The sequence below is a fragment of the Marmota monax genome, unplaced genomic scaffold, assembly GCF_021218885.2.
Source record: "Marmota monax isolate L192 unplaced genomic scaffold, Marmota_monax_Labrador192_F-V1.1 WCK01_AAM20220418_F8-fsc00449, whole genome shotgun sequence".
NCBI classification, from domain to species: domain Eukaryota; kingdom Metazoa; phylum Chordata; class Mammalia; order Rodentia; family Sciuridae; genus Marmota; species Marmota monax.
In genome coordinates this window covers 166,287-176,791 of record NW_026695239.1, presented here as the reverse complement: position 1 = coordinate 176,791, position 10,505 = coordinate 166,287, and positions in this window count along the sequence as shown.

Below are 10,505 nucleotides of genomic sequence, written 5' to 3'. Positions count from 1 at the left end.
TTCTCAAGATATATAATATATATATATATATATTTTTTGAGGGGGGTACTTGGGACTGAACTCAATGACACTCGACCACTTAGCCCTATTTTGTAGTGCTTGTGGTAAAAATTTGCTCCCAATCTGTAGGCTCTCTATTCACCTTGCTGAATGTTTCTTTTGCTAAGTAAAAGCTTTCTAGTTTGAATCCATCCTATTTATTGATTCTTGGTTTTAATTCTTGTGGTATAGGAGTCTTATTAAGGAAATTGGGGTCTATTCCAACATGATGGAGATTTAGGCCTAGTTTTTCTTCCATTAGGCACAAGGTCTCTGGTTTAATTACTAGGTCCTTGATCCACTTTAAATTGAGTTTTGTGCATGGTGAGAGGTAGAGATTTAATTTCATTTTGTTACATGTGGATTCCACTTTTCCAAGCACCACTTGTTGAACAGAGTATCTTTTCTCCAATGTATGTTTTGGGCACGTATACAATATATGCCAAACAATATGTTTTTGTCTAATATACAATAACTGCAGTAATGTGGTTAGACTCTGTGACCTCTATTCTGTACCATTGGTCTACAGGTCTATTTTGGTGCCAATATCATGCTGTTTTGTTACTATTACTTTGTAGTATAGTTTTAGGTCTGGAATAATAATGCCGCCAGCTTTACTCTTCTTGCTAAGGATTGCTTTTGCTATTCTGGGTCTCTTATTTTTCAATATGAATTTCATGATTGATTTTTCTATTTATATGAGAAATGTCATTGGGATTTTGACTGGTCTTGCATTGAATCTGTATAGTGCTTTTGGAAATATGGTCATTTTGACAATATTAATTCTGCCTATTCAAGAGCAAGGTGGAGCTTTTCATCTTCTAAGGTCTTCTTTAATTTCTTTCTTTAGCATATTGTAGTTTTCATTATAGAGGTCTTTCAGCTCTTAAGTTTATTCCCAAATATTTTATTTTATTTTATTGTAGGCTATTGTAAATGGGGTGGTTTTCCTAGTTTCTCTTTCTGAGGATTTGTCACTGATGTACAGAAATACCTTTGATTTATAGGTGTAGCTTTTATATCCAGCTAATATGCTGAATTTATTTATTAGTTCTAGATGTTTTCTGGTGGAACTTTTTGGGTTTTCCAAGTATAGGATCATCTTGTCTGCAAATAGTGATAATCTGAGTTCTTCTTTTCCTATCCATATCCCTTTAATTTCTTTCATTTATCTGATTGCTCTGGCTAGAGTTTCAAGAACTATGTTAAATAGAAGTAGTGATAGAGGGCATCCCTGTCTTGTTATAGTTTTTAGAGGGAATGCTTTCATTTTTTTTTCATTTAGAATGATGTTGGCCTGGGGTTTAGCATAGATTGCCTTTACAATTGAGGAATTGTTGAGGAATGTTCCTGTTATCCCTAGTTTTTCTAGGGTTTTGAACATGAAAGGATGCTGTATTTTATCAAATGCTTTTTCTGCATCTATTGAGATGATCATATGATTTTTATCTTTGAGTCTATTGATGTAATGAATTACATTTATTGATTTCTGCATGTTGAACCAACCTTACATTCCTCGGATGACCCCTACTTGATCATGGTGCACTAATTTTTTGATATGTTTTTGTATTCAATTTTCCAGAATTTTATTGAGATTTTTTGCTTATATATTCATTAGAGATATTGGTCTGAAGTTTTCTTTCTTTGATGTGCCTTTGTCTGGTTTTGGAATCAGGGTGATACTGGCTTCATAGGATGTGTTTGGAAGTGTTCCGTCTTTTTCTATTTCATGAAATAGTTTGAAAATTACTGGTATTAGTTCTTCTTTAAAGGTCTTATATAACTCAGCTTTGTGTCCATATGGTCCTGGGATTTTCTTGATAGGTAATCTTGAGATGGTGTCCTCTATTTTCTTGCTTTAAATTGATTTGTTTAAATTGTGTATATCACCCGGTTTTAGTTTGGGCATATCATATGCCTCTAGAAATTTGTTAATCCCTTTGGTATTTTCTATTTTATTGGAGTACACAGTTTTGAAATTATTTATAATTCCCTGCTGTATTTCCTTAGTGTCCATCATAATATTTCCTTTTTCATCATGGATGTTATTAATTTTAGTGTTTTCTCTCCTTCTCTTCATTAGAATGGCTACTGGCTTATCAATTTTATTTATTTTTTCCAAGAACCAACTTTTTTTTGTCAATTTTTTCAATTGTTTCTTTTGTTTCAGTTTCATTGATTTCATCTCTGATTTTAATTATTTCTTATCTTTTACTGATTTGGGGGGTTGAATTGTTCTTCTTTTTCTAGGATTTTGAGGTGTAATGTTAGGTCATTTATTTGTTGACTTTTTCTTCTTTAAAGGAAAAAACTCTATGCAATGAATGTTTCTCTTATATCTGCCTTCCTAGTGTTCCAGAGATTTTGATATGTTGCATTTTTTTAAAATTTTTTATTGTTGGTTGTTCAAAACATAACATATTTCTTGATATATCATATTTCACACTTTGATTCAAGTGGGTTATGAACTCCCATTTTTACTCCATATACAGATTGCAGAATCACATCAGTTACACATCCATTGATTTACATATTGCCATACTAGTGTCTGTTGTATTCTGCTGCCTTTCCTATTCTCTACCATCCTCCCTCCCCTCCATTCTCCTCCCCTCTTCTCGCTCTACCCCCTCTACTGTCATTCATTTCTCCCCCTTGTATTATTTGTCCCTTTCCCCTCACTTCCTCTTGTATGTACTTTTGTATAACCCTGAGGGTCTCTGTCAATTTCCATGCAATTTCCCTTCTCTCTCCCTTTCCCTCCCACCTCTCATCCCTGTTTAATGTTAATCTTCTTCTCCTACTCTTCGTCCCTACTCTATTCTTAGTTACTCTCCTTATATCAAAGAAGACATTTGGCAATTGTTTTTTAGGGATTGGCTAGCTTCACTTAGCATAATCTGCTCTAATGCCATCCATTTCCCTGCAAATTCTATGATTTTGTCGTTTTTTAATGCAGAGTAATACTCCATTGTGTATAAATGCCACACTTTTTTATCCATTCGTCTATTGAAGGGCATCTAGGTTGGTTCCACAGTCTTGCTATTGTGAATTGTGCTGCTATGAACATCGATGTAGCAGTGTCCCTGTAGCATGCTCCTTTGAGGTCTTTAGGGAATAGACCGAGATGGGGAATAGCTGGGTCAAATGGTGGCTCCATTCCCAGCTTTCCAAGAAATCTCCATACTGTTGATTGATTGTATGTCCTCCTCTGAGAAGTGTCTGTTCAGGTCCTTGGCCCATTGGTTGATTGGGTTGTTTGTTCTCTTATTTTCTAATTTTTTTAAGTTCTTTGTATACTCTGGATATTAGGGCTCTATCTGAAGTGTGAGGAGTAAAGATTTGTTCCCAGGATGTAGGCTCCCTATTTACCTCTCTTATTGTTTCTTTTGCTAAGAAAAAAATTTTTAGTTTGAGTATGTCCCATTTGTTGATTCTAGTTATTAACTTTTGTGATCTGGGTGTCCTATTGAGGAATTTGGAGCCTGACCCCACAGTATGTAGATCGTAGCCAACTTTTTCTTCTATCAGATGCAGAGTCTCTGATTTGATATCAAGCTCCTTGATCCATTTTGAGTTAACTTTTGTGCATGGCGAGAGGAGGGGATTCAGTTTCATTTTGTTGCATATGGATTTCCAGTTTTCCCAGCACCATTTGTTGAAGATGCTATCCTTCCTCCATTGCATGCTTTTAGCCCCTTTATCAAATAAAAGATAGTTGTAGTTTTGTGGATTGGTTTCTGTGTCCTCTATTCTGTACCATTGGTCCACCCACCTGTTTTGGTACCAGTACCATGCTGTTTTTGTTACTATTGCTCTGTAGTATAGTTTGAAGTCTGGATCGCTATACCGCCTGATTCACACTTCCTGCTTAGCATTGTTTTTGCTATTCTGGGTCTTTTATTTTTCCATATGAATTTCATGATTGCTTTCTCTATTTCTACAAGAAATGCCGTTGGGATTTTGATTGGGATTGCATTAAACCTATAGAGAACTTTTGGTAATATCGCCATTTTGATGATGTTAGTTCTGCCTATCCATAAACAGGGTATATTTTTCCATCTTCTAAGATCTTCTTCTATGTCTCTCTTTAGGGTTCTGTAGTTTTCATTTTATAAGTCTTTCACCTCTTTTGTTAGGTTGATTCCCAAGTATTTTATTTTTTTGAAGATATTGTGAATGTAGTGGTTGTCCTCATTTCCATTTCAGAGGATTTGTTGCTGATATACAGGAATGCCTTTGATTTATGTGTGTTGATTTTATATCCTGCCACTTTGCTGAATTCATTTATTAGCTCTAATAGTTTCTTTGTAGACCCTTTTGGGTCTGCTAGGTATAGAATCATGTCACCTGCAAATAGTGAAATTTAAGTTCTTCTTTTCCTATTTTGATGCCTTTAATTTCTTTCATCTGTCTAATTGCTCTGGCCAGTGTTTCGAGAACTATGTTGAACAGAAGTGGAGAGAGAGGGCATCCCTGTCTTGTTCCAGATTTTAGAGGGAATGCCTTCAATTTTTCTCCATTCAGAATGATGCTAGCCTGAGGCTTAGCATAGATTGCTTTTACAATATTGAGGTATGTTCCTGTTATCCCTAGTTTTTCTAGAGTTTTGAACATAAAGGGATGCTGTACTTTGTCAAATGCTTTTTCTGCATCTATCGAGATGATTATATGGTTCTTATATTTAAGTCTATTGATGTGGTGAATAGCATTTATTGATTTCCGTATATTGAACAAGCCTTGTATCCCAGGGATGAATCCTACTTGATCATGGTGCACAATTTTTTTGATATGTTTTTGTATCTGATTCGCCAGAATTTTATTGAGGATTTTTGCATCTAGGTTCATTAGAGATATTGGTCTGTAGTTTTCTTTCTTTGAAGTGTCTTTGTCTGGTTTAAGTATCAGGGTGATGATGGCCTTGTAGAATGAATTTGGAAGTTCTCCCTCTTTTTCTATTTCCTGAAGTAGCTTGAAAAGTATTGGTATTAGTTCCTCTTTAAAGGTTTTGTAAAACTCTGCTGTATACCCATCCAGTCCTGGGCTTTTCTTAGTTGGTAGTCTTTTGATGGTTTCTTCTATTTCCTCAATTGATATTGGTCTGTTTAGGTTTTCTATATCCTCCTGACTCAATCTGGGCAGATCATATGAGTTAAGAAATTTATCGATGCCTTCACTATCTTCTAATTTATTGGAGTATAAGGATTCAAAATAATTTTTGATTATCTTCTGTATTTCTGAAGTGTCTGTTGTGATATTGCCTTTTTCATCCCGTAAGCTAGTAATTTGAGTTCTCTCTCTTCTTCTCTTTGCTAGCATGGCTAAGGGTCTGTCGATTTTGTTTATTTTTTCAAAGAACCAACTTTTAGTTTTGTCAATTTTTTCAATTGTTTCTTTTGTTTTGATTTCATTAATTTCAGCTCTGATTTTAATTATTTCTTGCCTTCTACTTCTTTTGCTGATGTTTTGCTCTTCTTTTTCTAGGATTTTGAGATGAAGTATGAGATCATTTATTTGTTGGTTTTTTCTTTTTTTAAGGAATGAACTCCAAGCAATGAATTTTCCTCTTAGAACTGCTTTCAATGTGTCCCATAGATTCCGATATGTTGTGTCTGTGTTTTCATTTATCTCTAAGAATTTTTTAATTTCCTCCTTGATGTCTTCTATAACACATTGATCATTCAGTAACCTATTGTTCATTCTCCAAGTGATGCATGATTTTTCCTTCCTTCTTTTATCGTTGATTTTCAGTTTCATTCCATTATGATCAGATAAGATGCATGGTATTATCTCTACTCCTTTATATTGTCTAAGAGTTGCCCTGTGACATAATATATGATCTATTTTTGAGAAGGATCCATGTGCTGCTGAGAAAAAAGTGTAACTGCTTGACGTTGGGTGGTATATTCTATATATGTCAATTAAGTCTAGGTTATTAATTGTGTTATTGAGTTCTATAGTTTCCTTATTCAACTTTTGTTTGGAAGATCTGTCCAGTGGCGAGAGAGGTGTGTTGAAGTCTCCCATGATTATTGTATGGTGGTCTATTAGACTCTTGAACTTGAGAAGAGTTTGTTTGATGAACATAGCTGCATCATTGTTTGGGGCATATATATTTATGATTGTTATGTCTTGTTGGTGTATGGTTCCCTTAAGCAGTATATAGTGTCCCTCTTCACCTTCAGCCTATGTATGTCTTTTCCTATCAAATGCGTCTCCTGTAGGCAGCATATTGTTGGGTCTTGTTTTGTGATCCATTCTACTAGCCTGTGTCTCTTAATTGGTGAGTTTAAGCCATTAACATTTAGAGTTATTATTGAGATATGGGTTGTTCTTCCAGCCATATTTGTTTATTTATGTTACTAAACATGGTTTGTTTTCCTCTTTGATTATTCCCCCCCCCCTTTACTGTCCTACCTCCCACTGTTGGTTTTCATTGTTATTTTCCATTTCCTCTTCCTGTAATGTTTTGCCGAGGATGTTTTGAAGAGATGGTTTTCTTGCTGCAAATTCTTTTAACTTTTGTTAATCGTGGAAGGTTTTAATTTCATCTTCCATCCTGAAGCTTAATTTCCCTGGATACACAATTCTTGGTTGGAACCCATATTCTTTCAGTGTCTGAAATATGTTATTCCAGGATCTTCTAGCTTTCAGAGTCTGTGTTGAAAGATCAGCTGTTATCCTGATTGGCTTACCCCTAAATGTAATCTGCTTCCTTTCTCTTGTAGCTTTTAAAATTCTCTCCTTATTCTGTATGTTGGGCATCTTCATTATAATGTGTCTAGGTGTGGATCTCTTATGATTTTGCACATTCGGCATCCTGTAGGCTTCTAGGATTTGGGATTCTGTCTCATTCTTCAAGTCTGGGAAGTTTTCTCGTATTATTTCATTGAATAGATTGCTCATTCCTTTGGTTTGGAGTTCTATACCTTCCTGTATCCCAATGACTCTTAAGTTTGGTCTCTTAATGTTATCCCATATTTCTTGGATGTTGTGCTCATGGTTTCTTAACAGTCTTGCTGAGCTGTCTATGTTCTTTTCAAGTTGAAATACTTTGTCTTCATTGTCTGATGTTCTATCTTCTAAGTGTTCTACTCTGTTGGTAGTATTCTCAATTGAGTTTTTAAGTTGGTTTATTGCTTCCTGCATTTCTAGGATTTCTGTTTGTTTTTTATAACCTCTATCTCCCTGTATAGTTGATCCTTTGCTTCCTGGATTTGTTTGTGTAATTCATTGTCGAAGTGATCTTTCATTGTCTGATTTTGCTGTCTAATGTCTTCCTTGATACTCCAGATCATCTGAAGCATGTATATCCTGAATTCTTTATCTGACATTCCATCTGCTGCAGCTGTTACCTCTTCTAAAGTTGAGTTGACCTGCATTGCTTGTGGTTCTTTCTTTCCTTGTCTTTTCATACTGCTTGCGTTTCTTTCTGCTTGGTGAAACTGTTGTGTTTTTGAAATGTTTTTCCCCCTATATATTTATATTGCTCTTGTATTGTTGAAAAGTCTCCCTTGCAGGGTCGGGCGGCGGTCTGCCTACCTTGCAGGCGCGGGGGGCAGCTCTGCTCTGCCCTTACTCCAATATGGGTGACGTGTCTACCACGCCGGCAGGCCACCGGGCCTGATCCACCGGACGGTTGCAGGTCTGCCTACCCTGCAGGCGCGGGCAGCGGCTCTGCTCTGCCCCCCTTCCAATTGGTGTGACTTGTCTACCACACCTGCGGACCTCTGGGCCTGTTCCGGGCCCGGACGAAGGCTCTGCTCTTCTCCTACTCCAATTGGGGTGACGTGCCTACCACCCCGGCCAGCCGCTGGGCCTGTTCCACCGGTCGGTCGCAGGTCTGCCTACCTTGCACACGCGGGCGGCAGCTCTGCCCTGACCCTCCTACCACGCCCGAGGACCTCTGTGCCTGATCTGCAGGTTGGTCGAAGTTCTGCCCACCCTGCGGGTACGGGTCGCGGTTCCGCTCTGCCCCCACTCCAATTGGGGTCACGTGACCACCACACCAGCGGGGCCTGATCCGGACACGGGCGAAGGCTCTGCTCTGCCCCTACTCCAGTTGGGGTGACGTTTGTACCACGCTAGCAGCCCGCTGGGTCTGACCGCCAATCTGTCACAGGTCTGCCCACCTTGCGGGCGCGGGTGGCGGCTCCACTCCGCCCCCTCTCCAATTGGGGTCACGCGACCACCACGCCATCGAGCCGCTGGGCCTGCTCCGGGTGCGGGCGGCGGCCCGGCTCCTCCCCTCTGGCTCGACGACAAAGCGAGAAAGACTCGGGTGTCTGTGACTCACCCTCCCTACCAGGAGACCAACTGTTTCTGTCGCCACTGGTATTGATGAAGTTCTCTCCTCTGCCGCTTTATGATGACATCAGATCTCTGCCATGTTGGTATCCTATGCGAATGGCAGCATTTCATTCCCTTTGCCGGGTGACCAACGCAACGGGTGAGTCCTGACAGGCCTTCACAGGCCCCGTCTCAGTCCTGTTGCCACTGCCCACGAAGGCTCGGTTGGTATTTACCTCCACAGTACTCAGCAGGACCCGGTCCGAGAAGCAGTTTCCGCGGGCTCCTTAGCCCTGGGCCAGAGCAGTTCCGGGAGCCGGAACTCGGCCACTCCGTGCTCGGTGTATGCTCTGATAAGAGCAGGCTCCAAGAAGCAGTTTCCGCGGGTTATTTAGCACTGAGCCTGAGTAATCTGTCTGCAAGCCGCAGGCGAATGGCAGCCTGAAATTACCTTTTCTATGGCTGAATGAGCTGCGGTCAGTCGAAAACAGGGATGGTGATGTCAGCTCTCCAAGATGGTGGCTGCTGGCCTCCTCTGTGGTCTGACCGGTGTGGAGAACTGAATTGGACCACTTCCTTCCCCCGTCTTGAACCCAGAATTCAGCACTGAGTACGGTGCTTGCACGGCTGGCAGAAACTGCAGCGCTGTATCCCTGCGTCGCTATCTCCTCGTTTCCCAGCGTGCGCTGCAGACTCTAGCCGCGGGGCGATTTGCTGAATAAGCAGTGTTACCCTCCGTGTGACAAATCTCTCGCGTTTGAGTCCCTGTAGCCGATCCTCGTGCAATGGAAATCCTTCCTCCAGGTTCCGGAGCACCCCACTATTGCTGGAAATTCCTAACAAGATAGCCTTTATCCGTTCTGACTCGTCATTCTCCCACACAGTGACGCGGCACATGGGGCAATGCACTCCCCTCGCCGCCATGTTCTTCCATCCGATATGTTGCATTTTTGTTTTCATTTACCTTTAAGAATTTTTAAATCTCCTCCTTGATATCTTTGCAACCATTGTTCTTTCAATTGCATGTTATTAATCTCCAGGTGTTGGAGTAACTTTTATTTTTATTTTATCATTGATTTATAATTTTATTCCATTGTGGTCTGATAGAATGCAAGGTAGTATGTCTAATTTTTTATATTTACTAAGCTTTACTTTGTGTCATACTATATGGTCTATTTTAGAGAAGGATACATGTGCTGCTGAGAAGAATGTGTATTCCCTTATTGATAGATAATATACTCTATATATGTCAGTTAAGTCTAAGTTATTGATTGTATTATTGAGTTTTATTGTTTTTTTGCTTTTTTGTTTGGAAGATATCCACTGGTGAACATGGTGTGTCAAAGTTACTCAGAATTATTTTGTTGTGTGGGCTATTTGTCTCTTGAAGTTGAGAAGAGTTTGATTAATGAACATAGAGGCTCCATTTTGGGGGGCATATATATTTATAACTGTATGTCTTGTTGAAAGAAGTATGAAATGTTCATCTTTATCCCTTTTAATTAACTTTAGCTTGAATTCTATTTTATTTGATATGAGGATGAAAATCCCTGCTTGTTTATGTAGACCATGTGAATGGTGTATTTTATCTCAACCTTTCACTTTCAGTATATGGGTGTCTTTTCCTATGAGACAAGTCTCTTGAGGGAACATATTGTTGGGTCTTTTTAAAAAAATCCAATATACCAGCCTATGTATTTTGACTGATGAGTTTAGGTCATTAATATTTAGGGTTATTATTGAGACATAATTTGAATTACCTGTCATTTTTGTTTATTTTTGGTATTTAACTTGACTTGGTTTCTCATTTGGTTGGCTTGTCTTTATTGTAATTCTTCTCTTTGCACATTTTCATTGTTGTTTTTATTTTCCTCCTCATGGAATATTTTGCCAAGAATGTTCTGTAGTGCAGGGTTTCTTGCTGTAAATTCTTTTAGCTTTTGTTTATCATGAAAATTTTTATTTCATCATCAAATTTAAAGCTTAATTTTTCTGGATATAAGATTGTTGGTTGGTATCCATTATATTTTAGAACCTGGTATATGTTGATCCAGGATCTCCTAGCTGTGAGTGTCTGGGTTAAAAGTTAATAAACTGGTTGAGTTAAAAAATCTGCTGAGATCCGAATTGGTCTTCTCTTTCAGGTAATCTCATTTTTCTCTCTTGTGGCCTTTGAAATT